The 19409-nt window shown below is 35.2% G+C and overlaps 1 pseudogene; it reads right to left on the bottom strand.

Annotated features, from left to right (window-relative positions):
- Window positions 1-15477: 15477 nt before the first annotated feature.
- Window positions 15478-17131, bottom strand: LOC143550314 (putative aspartyl protease At4g16563 pseudogene; annotated as a pseudogene).
- Between the last annotated feature and the right edge of the window lie 2278 nt (window positions 17132-19409).

Genomic DNA, 19409 nt, shown 5'->3' with positions numbered 1-19409 from the left:
AATAAAATTATGTAAAAGCTATCTAAAAAGAGTTAAAACATATAAAATATAATATAATACGTAGATAAAACGTGCGAAAAATACGTGTGTTTTACAACACATCAAGGGTGGTCCCAAAATGAGCAGGATCTGATCGTCAGCCTCCATGTCAAGAATAACAAGATTTTTTGGCTGAGATGATGGATTATTATTAGTTTTGGGACATGCCAATTAAAATTATGAGATGATGGATTATTATTAGTTTTGGGGCATGCCAATTGAAATTATAACAAGATTTTTTGGCTGATTATGCAGAACTATTTCTAGCCAAGTAAGCTGTTTATTTTTCATGTTGCCCAGAGAAAGTCAAAATCAATCGTGTTTTCATCATAGTTTGACTAGTGTTCAAAACTTATTATTTATATTCTTTTAAGACGTTCGGGAAGTTGCATCCGAGCGATGAACTTCTAACTAATTGGATTTAAATTTGAAAAGAAAATAATGAGTTTTGTCATTATCGATGAAATCGGTAATTCAAGATTAAATTGTGGATATTCGAGCTCATTCCATGCCTAAATACAACCGAGAGAGTGGATAAAGAAGTGAGAACTACTTCAAGATTAAATATAGGTGGGTCATAGCTTGAGGGGGTGAATTGAAATGAAGAGGTTTATCGGGTGATTTGTGAATATGCGAGACACTGTTTGATAAAGTTTTGATATCACAAGTCAAGGCGGTGATTGTAAGGTCAATAATATGTGACTTGCGATATCAATATGGCGACTAATAATTAAAGTGGGGGTGAATTCCAGATCCGAGACGAGAGCTTCAGTGCACGCGTTTAGCTTCAACGGAGAAAAGGCTTCTAGAAGAAATGGTTTTAGCAATAAATAGAACTTCATTTGTTAGTTTTATGTGTGTGTTCTCAAGATGTAATCAACCACCAAAGGGGAGCTCACCTTGAGTGGGATCGGTTCATTAATGCTATGACTCTTTTATTAACGATTACGAAATCGTTCAATATTATCTTTATATTATTTTTTCGATCATTTGTTTATATCGCACCCGTCTCGATCTCCTATCAAGAACAAAATCCGTTTGTTTGTCGGATCCGGCGTTAGGGGACCTACATTCCGGTACTGTAACAAACGTAATGGTCGAGTTTATCGACTCATTGCCTCAACGTCCGAGACCGACAATGGTCGAGTTTACTGACGGCCACCACCCCATTTGTGCCCCTTAATTTTTATATTATCCGTTTTTTCGCTCTGGAACCATAACGAAAACTGACTGAATGCCACTTTTGTTTTTTCTTTTACGATATCTAACAAACGAGACGAAAACCCACCGAATTCGCGTAGACTTAGCGCATTTTGTATTAAATTTGGTATCTTCACGAACGTAACGAAAACCAACCGAATGCCAATGTTTTCTTTTCTTTTAGCTCTGGTACCGTAACGAACGTGACAACACTTGGGTTTTGCCAACCTGCCCGGCGCAATATACCGGGTAAAACCCTAGTTAGTACACAGTAATAATGTAGAGATAAGGAGAACTCACGTTTATGAGCAGTAACAAGCTAGCATGCAATACATTTAGTATTGTGATGTTCGGGTATTTTGTATATATATTAGTGTGTTAATTATGTAATTTTGTTTAGTATATTGTTAGAACTTTGCTACTTCATACGTGCTTTTGTATTTCAGGTCATTGATCGTTAAAGATGCTAAATTGGAGACTTGTACAAGCATGGAATGATATCTTGGGAATACCGGAGCATAAGTTGAAGTCTTGGGAAGTGTTAGAAGAATTCGGAAAGAGTTTAGATGAGAAACCTAAAGCCAATGCTAACTGAACAAGATGGGTTGACGAAAAGCGACCAAGAAGTAAAACGAGCATATCCTGGGCTAGAAAATGAGTTACGGAACCCATAATATATGAATTTTGGGTTTCTCGACGAGAGGAATCCAAAAATGAGGTCAGCTTCCATCACGTAGCGCGATGGTATGGGTATATGGCCATCGCGCTACGCCACGGGCCTAAAAGATGGGAAAAAATGGGTTTGGCCTATATCTTCTATTTTACGAACCCTAATCAGGGAGAAAGACTTCCAGCCATTTTGGGACGACAAGGGACGATTCCGGGAGCCCTGTATCACCTCCGATCACCTCGGGATTCATAGTTCATCATCCTGAATCAATAGCCGAAGACTAATCGAAAATCATGAGCGGCTGAATCCTCTTTAGTCATTCCCGGGATGTAAAGTTTGTAATTTTTCATTATTTTCTTCATGTATTAGAACAACTAATTGTAATTGTCTTGTGTTAATCTATGGGTATTGATGTTTAGTATTGCTATGCATTCAGTCGGTATGTTCATTTATGTTTGTTTGCTTTATTTCATTTGAATTCGTTATGTTCCTTCATTAATGAAGGAACGTAAACGAGCACAAACATATTCATTTTTTAAAGAAAAAAACAAAAAACTTGTTCGTGTAACTTCCCATGTTCAATCGTTGTTTTAGTAAAGTTAAATGAACAAACACAAACGTGGCTTAGATAAAGGTCATAAAAGACATAAAGTTAAATGATTAAATATAAAACTGAAAAGTAATATAATTACATCGAAACAAAAGAAAAACGAACAACAAATTGTGCCCCTATCCCTTTTAAATTACAAAATACCTACCAGTGAATAAATCGCGGTCACGAAGGTGAGAAACGGACGAATGCGAGCGATGATCCACATCGACATCGCGATTATCCTCATCATAAACAGCCGGTTGAGACGAGCTATTATTGAAGCAACGTCGGACACAAGGGATAGTCGAAACTGATCGGACAGGGTTTAATAACTTATTAAACAAGGTTGAAGTTGCAACACCAGTTGTGCCTCTCTTAACAGCTCGTACAGTAGCCATTGGATTATTATATATAGTTTGTAGATTAAAACTCGTTATTCTTTGTTACTTGATGAGAAGATTGGAGGCCACGTTACATGATATATATTTATATAGGTGGAGTGTGACAATAAGAAGGTTGCAGAGATTGGTTGAGTGTTCTAGAGGCACACCAGATGCTTCTGGAACTGTCAAGTGTGAGTGTGTGTCTGAACCGATGTTTTTGTTAGAAAATATCTATAGTTGTTTTTCCTTTTTCAAATATTTTTTTTAAGTCAAATCAAATAACTAAGAAGCAATTTGTTGTTATGTAACTTGTTTTTCTTTTCTTTTTTTTCTCTTTTTTTTTTAAGATGGATGTCGCAGTAATAGTAACATGTCTTTCAAAAGGTCATAAAATTTATTATATCCTATTATTCAAGTTCAAATCACTCTTACAATGATGTTATTCATACTTCAAAGCAAGCACATGAGTTAGAATTCGGATTATTTGGCGTGGGACCCTCTAGAATGAAACCCTAAGAAAAATCTCTTGACTACCCACCTACGTGATGATGGCATAACTAGTAATTTTCTGGTACGACATAAACATGAAATGAAGATAATAATGTTTCGGATTAAAATATTATTTAATTAACTCACTTATAAATATAAATATATTTAGTTTTAATTAAATGGTTAAGAGTATCATTCAGACTTAAAGTTAACGCTTAACTATTAAAAGGTTATAAACCATTAAAATATAGCCTTTTAATTACTGTTAAAAATCTATCAAGTGGTCCCTAAGAATCTAAAAGATGTACTATACCCAATGGATGATCTATTACAGCTGGGCCATGAATGGTCAAAATGGTTTGAAGTTATTCGAGTTTGAAAATAATATTCGTAATATGGGCTGGTTTAATTGGGCTGAGTCTCAACAAATTAGTGATATCTGGGCCCAGTGCTTATACAAGTTCAAGACAATTCTATGGTTAATAGAATCCGGCTTATCATTTGTCATCGATTATTTGGGCTTGCTTACTTGGATTGGGCCTAGGGAATTACAAATCTTGATGAATGTTTTAGGATAGATATGAGATTAGGGGGAGGGCTTAATAAACCTATGTATAGGGCTCATAATAGTTGCATATATAATTAATTATAAGGTTGGTCGTTGTGGGATGAAAAACATCGGCGTTACGCTAATGTGGCACCCCCTTGAACGCCAGTTACACCGTGCCATGCTAGTTAAGGGGATGACATTTTGGATGAGGCAGCAACCCATTAACGAGCATGATAACGGATACATGGTGGGTCCAAACACTAACAACCAATCAAGCTTTTTTATTGTTATTTCTTTTATCATCATAACTAGCTAGTTAAAGCTTGATAGCCCACGACACCCTAGTTACCGGCGCGAGATAGCTAAACCCCACTACCGAAGTGACACTTTAACGAGCCTTAGTTAATTAAACCACAACACACTAAAGAGATGTTTTTAGAATTGTGCTAGGGATTTGTTAGTGGGTTTGTTCGTCATTGATTTGTGACTTGTTGAGGAAAACACTATCTTGATATAGTGTGCGTTATTTAGTTTTTGAGAGACTATGCACCATCTTGATATATTGTGTTGAAGAATGTGATCCGTAACTTTGCTCAGTGAGACGTATTTGTGATCCCTACTAATTGAAAAAAGAAAACTCTCAATTGAAATATCAGGGAGAGAACTAGAGTGTACTAGGTCGGATCCACTTGCACCTCTATGACTATCAATAGGTTGATAATATGTTATTTTATCAAAGGAAATCATGAATTTGATTACCTAAGAGTAACCCAAGAAAGATACATCTAATGTATATTATAAGGTTCACATAAAATTTTGAGTAAAAATATAAAAATGATATTATACGTCGAACTTTGTTTCACTCTATGCACAAATTCTTTTAGGACTTATACTAATTTGTTTTTACAATGTAATGTGTTTAATTAAAAAATTCTATTAAAACTTGATGTGCGCTACTTTAATCAAAAACAAATTCTTTTATAACTTATACTAATTTAAACTAATTATTTATAACTTTATTTTTCTGTATCGTGAGGATTCAGCGTAAAAAAGTTGGAATTTTGAAGTAAAGTTAGATAAATTATGCATTTGATTATATATCTACATCTGCTTAACTTTTAATATGAAATGAATTACAAAAATAAAAACATATTATATCAATTAAAGCATTCTCAACGCATCCCCTAAAATAATATGAGGGTAATTTGCAAATTATAATGTGCGTTGTGAATGTAAATTATAGAGTGGAGAGATAAAACGTAGTGTTTTTTTTTTTTTTTGTAAATTTGGGGAAACTTTGTTTTACCTGATTTATTTTTTAATATTTGTTGAATTAGTTGTGGGTAGAGAAAAGAGAAAACTGTAATAATAAATATATAAAAAAGTATTATTTAATTGAATAATAGAGAGAAATATAATTGTTTTTAGTATAATTATAAAGGCTTGGATGAGTGGCCGGCTGAGAATACTCTTATAGATACATTTATTTTTTTTTAAACGGCGACTTTCTTTTATTTAAGTTACCGCACTTTCCAAATTTGGAGAGCTCCGCTGCCCCACTCTGGCCAGACTATGTTGTCTTAACCGGGTCCACGCTGGCTTCAAAGTTTGGCTTGGGTGTTCCCCCGGAAAACCATATCGCCAACTGCCACTTGACAGTCATTGTAGGGCCGTCTCCGAGAATTCAAATACCTAGGACGAACATACCGCCACCGCAAGAGTAGAACTCTCTGACATAACACGCGGTGGGATGAAAACCCATGTGGGATCGTGGTTCGCAGGGCCGTCTCCGAGAATTCAAATACCTATGACGAACATAAAAAAAAGGCCTATAGGCCCTAACGAGTAACGAAATACATAAGATAGTTTTTTAAACGACATTAACGTTATAACAATAAAAATAGCAAATATATAGTAATAAACTCAAATACAATAGTAGCTAACCTCTAACTGATGATTCGTGAAGCTCTCCTAGCATTTTTTACAGCAAACTGTTTGATCACCTCTTCGCAGTTTATACTATCTAAGATTTCGCTCTCAATGGCTATCATCACCAATCCATTAAGTCTTTCTTGTGACATTGTGGATCGTAAATAAGATTTTAATAACTTTAACTTTGAAAAACTTCTTTCTGCGGATGCCACTGTGACTGAAATAGTTAACAATATTCTCTATGCAATCCTTGCATTTGAGAAATTTTCTTGGGTCTCGTTCAAATGCTTCAAAACTTCAATTGGGCTACTAAATTCCATAGTATATAATGTGTCTAATGAGCTTAACTCCATATAAAGCTCTTCACCATCAATATCCGATATTCCTTCAAACTTTAGTGCATTTTCAAGAAAATTACAGGATAACTTAAGATCTTCATCTTCAATTCCCCTCAAGTTTTGTGAAAACAAAAATCCAATAATTTCCCATAATTTTTGAATTGATCAAATCTTGTCTCAAGAGAAGTAATAGCTTGATTAATAAAATATAAAAAATAATTTACTCTAAACTTCTCTTGAGGAATAAATGAAGCTTCTTGACTACTTGTCACACCCCGACTAGCACAATGCGGAAGCGTAAAACAGGAATGTAACAGACACCTCTTGTATCAACACATTGTTTATAAAGAAACATCACAAACTAATTTACAATATAGTACATTTCATTGTTCTATCATTGTTTTACAGTCTAGGTTATACAAACAAAACTAGTTTGTTAAATATACGATCTTACTACGAACCCCCTTGCTTCTATTCACATAGCATCAACCACCCACCTTGGGCAAGTAACAGATCACCAAATCATTCCGATTTAGGTACACCTGAAAAGCAGGAAAAAACGGGTCAACTACTAGAGTTTGTGAGTTTCACGAGTTTCAAGAAAACAATTATGAGTATTCACAAGTTAACACTTGTAATCATGATATAAGTATGTATGTATGTATGTAAATGATGTAATTATGCTAAGCTACAGTGAAGCCTTGACTGTATGTGTTGCGTGCATCCATTTCCCGCGCTCAATCAACCACTGTGGCTCCCCTTCCGCCCACAACATGCCCCGGTAGCTATGTCTAACACTACATAATCTGTATGTATAAATATGGTCATGTGCAAACGGCGCTATGCGACACGGCAACTAGGCCGATTCCGTTTGGGTTTGTCAAACCAATAATACTATTCACAAGCCACCGGCTCGAAGTTAATCACTGTGATCGTGGAGACTTTCGTGTGTTAGCACTTAGATAATTCACATCATTACAAGTTTCAGATATGTAAACATAATCAAACATGCTTTTCACCCCAAAAGTTTGTAAAACTGTTTAGAGAGTGGGGTCATGAAACTCACTGTTTAGTAGATAATCAGTAGCACGTCGGTTCGAGGTTTGTGTAACTTGTAATCACAGTTTCCTATAATCAATATTATAATAATATTAATATTTTAATATTATTATAATCTCAATACTAAACTGCGCTGTATAACAAATCTGGGTATATTTGGAATGCCCAGAAAGTGGCAATAGGCTTAGATTATGATGTTGTTTAATGTCTAAAACTTAAAACCGAACTTAGCTCAGATTCCCGTTTTCCCAGCTGGGCCAAGTTGTTCGTTTACGCGTTCAGAAAACAGTTATGGGAAAATAAGCTTGGGCAAATATCTTGGTTAATAAAATGATTAAGTTATAAAGAAAGATCACATATTGGGGTCACGGATTAGCTACGGGGCCCATTTCCGTTTATTCAGTTTGATTTGAGAAGAAATCCGCACAGTCTATCCAGATTGTCCAGGTTTCTCATAGAAATGTTTGTTTTTACTTAATTAATCCAAAAATATGATTTTTGATCACTCTTGGTGTTTTGATATTCCCGCAGGTTCGTTAGTCGCAAACTTGCAGGTTTTTATAAAAACTGAATTTGTTTAATCTTCAAATTGGCATAATTAATTAACCGTTAATTATTAAATTATGAAAGTTTAGCCTCTTATCAATTAAAATATGCATATTTTTATAAAAATATTTCTGGAATTATTTACTGATTTATTAATTTATAAAAATTCATTTTATTAGCTATATTTCACCTGAAAATCGTCCGTTTATCCCAAACAATTTCCAAAAATTCCACAAAAATTCCTGAATACTCAAATTATGTTCCAAAACAACTTGTATCAATTCAAGAATATAAAAAGTTCGTGCAATATTCTTTTCGGCTCAAATTCGGCTACAAAAATTCACACGAACGCATATGCACAAAACACCCTTAGACTTCTCCAAATGATCCTAAAATTCATATATGATCAAAATACATTAAATCTGAGTTCCCTGAAAAATTTCATAATTTTTGAAACATTTTAACTATTTTTCCCCATTAAACGTCCCAATTCGGTAATAAATTCGCCGAATATTCTCGGATGGTCGAAAAATTACCAGATTTTAACAGGGACTCGATGACATGGTCCCTGATGTCCATGTAAAATTTGAAGACCTAAAATATGCACATCACAACCTTAACCTAAACTGCCCGTAAACGAGTGATTCAGTATTACCTTTGCGGGTTTGGTTCGTTTTTGCTCTTCTAATCAAGTTTTTCGGGTTCTTGTGCTCCTACACTAGCTAGATACAGGTCCTATATTACAAACCAATCAAGTTTCATCAACAAAACAGCCCCTTAACTTAGGGTTTCGGTTAGCGTATAAAACCGAACTTTTGAACCGTAAAAACGCCGTTTAGACCCTATAATCCGTGTTTATGGCCAAAAAAAACTATCAAACCAGGTTACTAACCATGTGTATGATCAAAGTATGTTTTTGGTCAATTTTTTAGGATTTTTGCATGGTTAGAAATGATTTTTGATAATCAATGATCAATATTCATGGAAAATTCAAGATAAAACATGCATAAAATTATCAAATTAGACATAATTACCTAGTGTTTTGGTTAAGTTTTCTCAAAACCTGCTGTAGCAGCTTCAAAGGGTTATAAAATATCTTGAGGAATGTTAGAGAATGTGGTAAATTGTAAACAAAAATATATATATATGGTGGTATTTCAAACATTACGGCCGGACAAGGGATGGGCCCCTTTGGGCCCATCTTGGCCCAATTTTCTTGATTTGCGTGCTAGAACGTGAAATCCCGAGCCTAAATTTATTTCGGGTTCGGTTTTTGGCGCAAAAAATATATCGGGTATGACAAACAGTGCGAAAACGAGTGTTTTTCGGCTACTTTTGTGTAAATTTATAAAAACATATTATTCGTTTGTAAAAATCGAAAATATTTTCACGGGTCACTTAAAACATTCCCACTAAGTGTTTTGCAAATCTTTTTCGGCTTAACAGATGATACAATGCTCGGTTTGTAACTGTCATTCGCGTTTAAATCTATAGCGGGTAGTTAAACGAGCATGTTTTCGTGTAACTTGTTTGCTATTGAACTAAGGCCATAATATTAATAGATTAGCTTATATTAATCGTATATCACTTATAGATGTCCCCCCGGGATATCTGGGTCATAACCCGGCCCGTTCGGTTAATCGTTCGTTTGTTACGCAAAAAACATTTATTTGCTTAATCGGTAAATACATACTGGGGTGTACCTTGTTTTGGCTCAAATGTCACACTACTTGAACGCTCATCACTTTGTTTTTTCCTTTTAATTACACGTTTTTGTGCAAATATCGGGTCGATGCCCATTTCAAAAGCAATTTTCTCAGCTTCATCTATTGCTTTTGAAAAACCATTTTCTCTAAATTTCTTGAAGAAGTCAATCAATCTCTTTATTTCTTTAATAGCAATCTCTAGGTGCATATCTTTCGATTGTAACCTTTTGCTCACTATATTCACCTTGTCTAACACTTCATATCAGATGATAATTGATACCAAAAAGTCAAAACCAATATTTTCTGTTATTGTAGTTGCTTCATCTGCAATTGCAAGATAACCATCTTTTTCTCCAACTTCAAGTAAGCCTCTCGTACATCAGCAAGTTGCAATTTAATAGCTTTAACACTTTCGACACGACTTTCCCAACGCGTTTGAGATAAAGACTTCAGACTCCAAGAGTTTTCATTATCTTTCAAAATTTGCCATCGATTAATAGAATTTGCAAAGATAGTATACATACGTTGGATTTTTCCAAAAAAACTCTCTCCTTTAGTAGAAATGGTAGCCATATCATATAATATAAGATTAAGAGAATGACAACCACAAGGAGTATAAAATGCTCTAGGATTCTCATTTAAAAATCTCGTTTGCACTCCTTGGTGTTTTCCTTTCATGTTTGCTCCATTGTCATAACCTTGACCACGCATATCATCCAGTTCTAAACCAAGTAACTCCTCAACAGTAATATCAAATAATCCTTTCCCCATGGTATCATTAACATCCAAAAACCCTAAAAAGGACTCCTCGACAGTAGCCGAATTAGAAGAGAACTTTAAATACCTCACAATTATAGTCATCTGTTCCTGGTGACTTAAATCTGGAGTGCAATCCAATATGATTGAATAATACTTTGCTTCTTTTATCTGCTTTATGATTTCTTTTTTAATTTCTTGAGCTATCATAAAAATTAACTCGTTTTGGATGTTGTGTCCAAGATAATGAACATGAACCTCATCATTTATGATCCGTCGGGCATGCTCTTTGATAACCGGGTCAAACTCTTCCAACATTTCAACAAGACCCAAGAAATTTCCATTACCTATTAAAAACAAATTCAAATAAGAAGTACAATTAGTTACAATTTGACTGAAGTAAAAAAAAACAATTTACCGTTACCTTTTTGATACAGCTTTTCTTTTGTACCACGAAATGCTAAATTATTTTTAGCAAGAAACTTGACTAATGCAACGATTCTTAAAAGGACTTGTATCCAATAGTCTCTTTCTTTCTTGAATTGCTCGTACTGAGTTTTATCAATTGTTTCGTTCAACTTTAACCTTTTACGCATATCAAACCAACTATTCATATTTGTGAAATGATCCAAGGAAACTTCGTGATTTTTGACACTAGTGGAAGCATGGTGCCAATTATTATAACCTTCCCCATCCAAATTACCATTCGGGAGCCCTTTTCTAAACACTTTACAACAAAAACAAAATATCTTGTCTACCTCTAACGAATATACTAGCCATGGGCGATCGCATTTCTCCAAATTTGATAAAGTTCTTGTATATAAAGCTGATGAAAATTTTCTTTTATGCTTATCATACGGAGCATTTACTATATTATTATCTCTTTTAGGACCTTTCTCAACCAAAAGTTTAATCTCATTAGAATTAAGTCCTTCTCACCTTCTTGGATCAAATATATCAACATGGTTATGCTTGACATGCTCTTCATTTATATTAGCCTCAACATGTTCTTCCTCTTCCGGCTCTTCAAGTACTACTTTCACATGATCTTGTTCATTAGCTTGTTCTTGCTCTTCAACCTCTTGCTCTTCAATAGGCTTTTCAACTGTCGGTTTTTATACAAATTTATGCATAGCACCGGCTTGAGATTTTTTTATTGCATCATCTCGTTTTCTTTTTTTACGCTTTTGAGCACCGGACAATTGTTTAGGAGGCATATTCCTATTATTTGATATTTCAAAGTAAAATTATTAATTATACTCAATTATACATTATACATAATGCTATTGGAAAATATACCGGATTAGTCAATTCAACTTGAAATTTTAAAGTCGTTCATAACTGTTTAGTTAAAGTAAGAATTGCTTTTCTTTTGGTCCAACCATCTAGTTTCCTTTTGCGGGGCGTGGTTCCTTTCAAGATTCATCGATTAGAATCCTATTTTTAGTCCATAACTTTTCCTTTTTTTAGTTATAGTTAAAACTAACTATTGCTCTTATCCAAATTCTCTTGTTTTTATCTCAATCTTACGAAGAATTCTCTCTAAAGAAAAGGGATTCTAAATAGAATTCTCTTTTTTTTTGAATTTTGAATTCTATTTATTAGTTATTATAAAATTATTAGTTATTATAAATTGGTCAAAATTGAAATCGATTTTTATTATCCTTTCTATTTGATTATCTTTATAGAATAGATTGAATTTCCCTTTTTTATGTATATGTCCCTTTGTCTCTTTTTTATTAGTGGTTTAGAATAAAACAAGTAGTCATAGGTAGTCAGATAATACACAATTATGTATTTGTATTTATATACATATCACATATGAATATGACAAATCACAAATCTATATTAAAATATTAAAGAATATATTATATAATAACTAATGAATAATACTATAATATAGTTATATAAATCCAGAAAAAGTATACCGATTGCATACCTAACTCTTCAAGACCTCTTTCACTCAATACATCGTCACCGCCTCACCAGTCCCCGTCCGTGTCTTCCGTTCTTCTTCTTCTTCTTCTTCACAACCAGGTAGGTCACAATTAGTCAATTAGGTTTTATATTTTGGGCTACCGGCTACTCGACGGTGTCTCCGTCAGTCCGCCCGTCGGCCTTTTGCTTCCTTTTTATGCCGGCTATACGTTTTGGAATTCAATCGCCGCATCCGTTCATAGTTATTATAATTTTTTTTTAATTAATTTGAGCCCAATACCACAAATGGATTATGGTAACACAAAAATTAGGCCCATTATGTAATAAGGGGATTAATATTTATTTCTATTCTATAAAAAAATTAAATATATATATATATATAATTGTGCCCCGGAAAAGTAGGTGCCCCAACCGGTTGTCCGGGTTGCACCAACCAAGAGCCGGCCCTGGTGATTCGAACGGACAACGTTTGCACAAGGTCTAGCTCAAATCCTTCATTGTCAATATCCACCTAAAGTGATACAAGTGGGACTCAAACTTAGGTCTTTACTGGAGAACTCAAGCCTCTTGCCATTAAGCCACAAATTAAGAAGGATTAACTTTATATTTATGAGGTTGAGGTTGAAATGTTGAATAATGGCGTACGGGTCTGAAGCATTACGTAAGAAAAGATTTTGGGGGGTGTCTCCAATACAATTGACAGCTGTTTATTGGGCTTTTCAGCTCAGCCCATACCTCCCCATAAATCTCTTGCGTCATACTTTTTAGATAACTATTTTTCTCATATGATTTAAATTTCTTGGGCTTCTAGTACATTCCTAAATTATAAGTAAACTGAAAGAGAAAAAAAAAGAAATACATCCATATCACATCCCCCATACACAATGTCCCATTAGCTATTGAGAAGTGGAGTTGTGGTTTTCTCGTTGGTAACACCTCCGACTGTTTAAAAGATTGTGAAAGTAGATTTGGCATCTCAACTTGATGTCCTTTGATGAGAACACGTATATTTTATGATCCTCTCTTCTGTATTTAGTCATTCATACTTATGTCCATATGTTGTGTTCTTTGCCTCTGAAACTACCATCTTGGCTTCCGTCTTGGCCTTTTTGTGTCCCTCTCTCAAGGTCACATGGTCCTCGTTCTTGCACCTCAAAAGCACTTTAAAAGTTTGTTACTAATATCGAATTTTGATTTACACATCCTTACACCACCATCAGGACTCCTTATGCCCATTAGTGCTTCTTGTTGTGACCCCAAGAGTCACATTCGCTATCCCCTTGTCTCATCAAGAGAGATTCGATCCTTGTGTTACGTCCCATGGCTTCTAATCATGATTAAAAGTTACTGATTCTTTTCAAAGCATGATGTAATTATCAAGTCATGGGCCACCACAAGGTCAAAAGATTTGCAACAATGCGTTTCAGTTGTGATTTAAAAGAGATGCTTATAGTCCCATCCTATTGATGTGGCAAGAAGTCAAAAAACCTATTGATTTGTTGTAGATCCTCAAGCCGGATGTCACTAAGAGCATTCTCATCTTGTCCTCCAAAATTATGTAAAGAAAGTTTGCAAATTATAGGGTGAGGTTTTAAGTGGTTGTGAGTGTAAATTATATGAGAGAGAGAAAATATAGTGATTTTTTGTAAATTTGGGGAAACAAAGTTTGCCCCTATTTATTTTTTAGTATTTGTTGAATTAGTTGTGAGTAGAGTAGAAAGAAAATTTTAATGATAAAAATATAAAAAAAAATTATTTAATTAAATAGGAGAGATAAATGTAATGTGTTTTGATGTAATTATAGAAACGAGGACGAGAGATGGATTAAAAATACTCTTAAGAAGAGAATGAGACTTGTGTGTGGCATGGGTCATGCCAAAAAAACAAATAAAAATGGATGCTTATTAACATATTAATACTTTAAATTTACCATTTAAATGAAAGCTCTAAGCATAGTAATATTTAAAAGTACAAAATTCAATGCTTATTTCTTTTATATCTTTTTTCTATTTAAGGTGACATAAAATATAAAATATGTTTAAATTGTAAAATATTAATATTTTTAGAAAACTTTATAAAATAACAGGTTAAAATGGTAAAACTTGACCCCACTGTAGCTAAAAGTATTCACATCAGTTTCACAGCCCCACGATTTTGATGTTAGGTACATGTAAGGGTGTTCACGGTCCAGTTTTAACGGTTTTTGGGTCAAACCGTAAGCCAAAACGTTAGTACGGTTTTTGCTAATCAAAAACCGAAGCCAAACTGTTTAAAATAAAAACCAAACCGAACCGAACCGTTACTAACGGTTGGCTCCGGCCGGTTTCACGGTTTAGGCTTTAATATGCCGTTGTCAAAAACTTAAACTCTAATTCACAAGTTCAGATTTCAAGTTGTCCAAAAATAAAATAACCAAAATGCAAATCCCCATAACTAATCATATTGTCCAGAATTTAAGCCTAGAACATGACGGGATACTAGACTTTTAGTAAACTTTGGCTAAATAACACACTAGATCTTATAGTGGGCTAAGACAAGAAGCCCAATTTTTAAAACATATGATATATTATAAATAATTATATAAATCTAATATAAAAAAATAAAATTTATATATAAATAAATCCTACGGTCCGGTCTGGTTTTTTACTGCCGGTTTTCAATAAAAACCGCAAGCCAAACCGTTCATTACGGTTTGAAAATTTTGAAGCCGACCGACCGAATGTAAAAAAAAAACCCGACCGCGAAGCCAAACCGATGACCGGCTTGGACGGTTTCGCGGTTTTAAACCGATCGCTGAACACCCCTATATACATGTACTATATTTATATTTGTATCTTCAGAAGCTTACACAAAACTTAAAGAATTCTCAACCTATTCTCCATCTCTATTTCTGTAATTACACTAAAAACGTTACATGTCTCTCTCATGTTCAATTAAATAATACTTTTTTACACATTTATCATTGCAGTTTTCTCTTTATTCTACTCACAAAATTTACAAAAAATCACTAAATTTACAAAAAATCACTAAATTTTTCTCTCTTCACTTCATAATTTACATTCACAACCAATCAAAACCCTTTACAATTTGCAAACTTCACTCACGTATTTTTAGGTGATAGGATAAGAATGTTGTTATATCACCCAAAATACTACTTTATGGTACAAATACCACTTGCTCTTATTCATTTCATTTGGCACACTGAATCTTGAATAAATATACTTTTATTCCAAGCCACTTTTCGCTAATTCCACACCACAAAACTCCACCAGTCCCTTATTTCTCTACACAAAGTGGCGTGCCAATAGCAAAAAAAACATATAACCCAACCCACACTATACAGTGTACAACGTTATCCATCCACCCTTAGCCAGCCAACACATATTTCCACCTTCATTAACACCCCACACGTGTGGTCAACCTCACCAACCAAATTTACACCAAAGTCAACCTCAACTCAACTCAATGTATCCCACAAAGATGCACACTTCCTCCTAACAAACCCGACCCGTTTCTTCAACAAATCATACACCACTTCCAACCCTTCTTGTTGGTAGTTCCCTAACAACCCGGCCGGCCCGGCCGAATCCGGAAAATATCCACCGTTCATCAATGTCATACACCCCACTTTCCTTTTTGTTTTCGTTTTCGTTTTCATTTCCACATCATCACCAGTATCCACAAACTCGTAAAAATAATTCCTCGTAGGCATCACCACACTTGAATTCCCCTCAAAGTGAAACACCAGGCGCGGTACAGATACAGGTACAACCCCTTTTGTACTTTTTGTATCGTGCTGGTCCACATAATAACACGGGCTGAGCCCAGTCATGTCCTCAACCGGCCCAGCCCGTTTCAACTTCAACCTTTTCCCAAACTCGGACACAATCATATTATAAAACCCTTCCGGTAACACCGTGTAAGTCGTGCCCGAGTCCACCACCATCCCACCGTCCCCTCTCCGGTCAATCCTCTTCATATTTTCCGGAGCGGGGATCCTTCGGTCACCCACCGTGACCGCTTCCAACCCGACACAATAATAATACGGGTGCTTCGGGTTTTCCAGCATCGCGGTGTACGCAAAGTCATCAGGTTTTTGTTTGTTTTCATTTTCATTTTCACCGATACCCGAGTTGACCCGACCCAAAATGAGCGGGCTCGGTTGTCGAACCCGGTCCTTGTCAAAAGAGTGGGACACCAAACAATACGAAAACTGCGAGCCGAGCCGAGCCGAGGCCAAAACTTAGCCAGCTGAGCCGGTAAGGACAGCTCGCCACGCCCGAACCCCGCAACGCCAATTGGCTCCCCAAGCGCTTGATGAGCGCATCCGGAAGTAAAATTCTCAACAACCAAAGCCGGGGGAGCCGACATCGGTATGTCAAGCCGGTCTTTATAAAGCCGAGCCACGAAGCTGCCATCGCCATAAGCGTAGTAAAAATTAGGACACTGATAAATCTGACACTCGGACATTTCAATAGACTCAAGTGGGCAACGAGCTGCGGCGCATAAGTCAGAAGTCTGCGTGCCAGAGGGGGCCGCAGAGCTGGCACGTGACAGGGAGAGCATATTTAGAGGCGTTAATATTATGGGGTGGGGGCGTTGTGGTGGGGTCATATTTCCCTTCACACATAATACATGTGAAGGGTTCACATGGAGCCACACAGTGTCGCTTCCGGTGTCCATGTAAACTGTTACCTTTGCTATGGGTGATTCGAGATTAAACGACATGGTGTAGTCGGTCACTGCGGAGAGTGGGATCGAGACATGGCGGTGGTGGTGGAGCGGGTGGTGGTGGATTTGAGGAGGTGGTGGGGTTGGAGGTTGAGAGGTAGTGGGTGAGTGGGAAAATAAGAGATTTGGAAGAAGAAGATGATGATGATAATAATATTATTAATGAGAGGAAGGTAATGATAATATTATTAGAGGAAGCCATTGATGGTTTTGGAGGGAGGAAGTGGGGGTTTTAAAGGAGGGAGGAAAGGCCAAAAGGGAAGGTTTATGTGGAACATTTGGTTTGGGAAATGGAATACAACAAATTTGTTTTGTTTAATTAAAACTTAAAAGTTGGAGGTATATATAGGTGAATTGGATTATTTTATGCTTGGTTTTTGGTGATTTGGATAGGCATTATATGGTCAAAAGTTGGCATGTTGTTTAAGAGTGTTTATTATTAAGAAAATTTTTTAGAATAATGATTAGATTTTCAAAAAGAAAAGTTATAAAATTGGGTGTAATGTGACGCCTTGTCCATCCAAAAAGTTTTAAAATGTTTAGGAACACGCCTCAATACTTTGGGCTTTTTGATGGTGGAGAGCACTTCCTACGAAGCATCGGATAAGGGAAGTTTGGGGTGACTAATTGGTGGTTCATTTATTATGTTTTTTAATAAAAATATGATAATAAAGTACTAATGAGATAATGATTCGAAGGGTTCAATCCACTATACCCTTTTTAACTAAAAAGTCTCTATGGTAACGTGGCGTCAAATAACGTAAAACGCATTATAAAAGCTCCATCCACTACATACGGTCTAATAAGTTAGAAGAATGGATTTATCTTTCACATCTTCGCTACAAATCAGCTTTCATAATCATTCTAAAAGCTTTTGTTACTCATCTTTATCGTTAAACACTTGTTAAATAAATTATCAAAATAAATAAAAACTAATGCAAAAGGCACATATAATTAATTAAAATATAAAAGTTGTAAATAAAAATAGCATTTCATTAAATTAGAAAATGTTTTAAAGTAATATCTTAATAAAAAACACTGTTGCATTTTCATACATGTGGTTCTATCTCATGTTTTCAAGTTAGCACCGCATTCAACAACGCTTCGTCCAAATGATCGTGTGGCTTAAGGAAGAAGTACATATATTCATGAATATGTTCTTGTTGCACCATACGCACCTTCTCCTTGTAGTGAGGGATTTTATATTCTTGTTGCTCTGTTGATGTTGCTTGCTTAGTCCTTTTTCATTGAGGTCTTCATAACTTGTTACATGTGAAACCCGCATCATCATCTTTGAAAGAAATGAGAATAAAATAAATGAAAGATAAAATAGGAAACAAATGAAAACAAAAAAAATTCTTTCTTTTATTTTCTCTCATTAGGTGAACTCGGGAAGAGAGCGTTAAGGTAAGTTGATGACTAATCCATTAAGTGCTCTGCAGTTATTCTCTAAAATGTACAAGGATCTATTCCCAAAATGACTCAGATCATTGTTGATTCTTAGTTTTCTTGCTTTTCAAAAATATAGACCCATGGTTTGGCCAACGTCTATTCTTTGTTCTCTGTCCATGTTTTTTCTTCTTCCTCCTAGTATGTGTTGGGTGTGAAGGGCGTTTCTTCTGGTGACTCGTCACACTCTTTGTTGGGCTTGTGGCTGGTAGAGTTGCATAGCTCGAGTAATCGGATTTCTAGATTTTAGTTTAACAGTAGGCTAGTCTTTACTTGGTAATTCAGCGAATCATAGTTTGGTTGATCTTGCTGTGAGACATAGTTTATTGTACGAATGTTATGCTAAAAAGTGTTGGATGAATTGCATTGATTTTGTTAAATGTGTTGAAATTGTGGAAATGGTCGAGGGTTGGATTGGGGTTGATTAATTTACGAATACCAGGCTTGATCTACGTATTTGTTTGTATTGAGATTTGTGTGAAAAGGATGAAGATTTGAGTTAACGTGCATAAGGAACGATTTTTAGTAATTAACAAGTTTTTTTCTTAAAGTAGTTGAACCGCTATATAAATGGTGGTAGAAGAGGATTCGTCTTCCGGATAGCACCGATTTCAAGATAGATTTTTCGTGATCCCAATGATAGTCAATGATGCTTCCCGCCCCATGAAGTCGTGCCTCGCCCCACTTCCTTCTCAGTTACCCCCCCCCCCCCCCCCGGTCCCTCACACACACTTGATAATGATGTTATAGATATGTTTAATCTATATACGTAATGGATGGCTCAACATATTTACGTATCTAGTTATACTAGATGAAATAGGATAAATTAGCTATTTCATATATTACTAATTTTACTTATTGGAAATACTTATAATAGCAGATTTATTACAAAAAATAATAACATATTCCTAGTTTGATTAATGTTTGATTACTTTTATACCTATTCTATTTATTTTATTTATTTTTTTTTAAAATCAAATATTACACTTAGCATGAATTAAACCGACCTCTTGTTTTATCTAATCATATTA

Source organism: Bidens hawaiensis, unplaced genomic scaffold, assembly GCF_021521415.1.
Source record: "Bidens hawaiensis isolate Kalapana, Puna unplaced genomic scaffold, B.hawaiensis_p1.1 tig00016006_1, whole genome shotgun sequence".
Classification (NCBI taxonomy): Eukaryota; Viridiplantae; Streptophyta; class Magnoliopsida; order Asterales; family Asteraceae; genus Bidens; species Bidens hawaiensis.
This window is presented reverse-complemented; position numbering and strand designations above follow the sequence as displayed.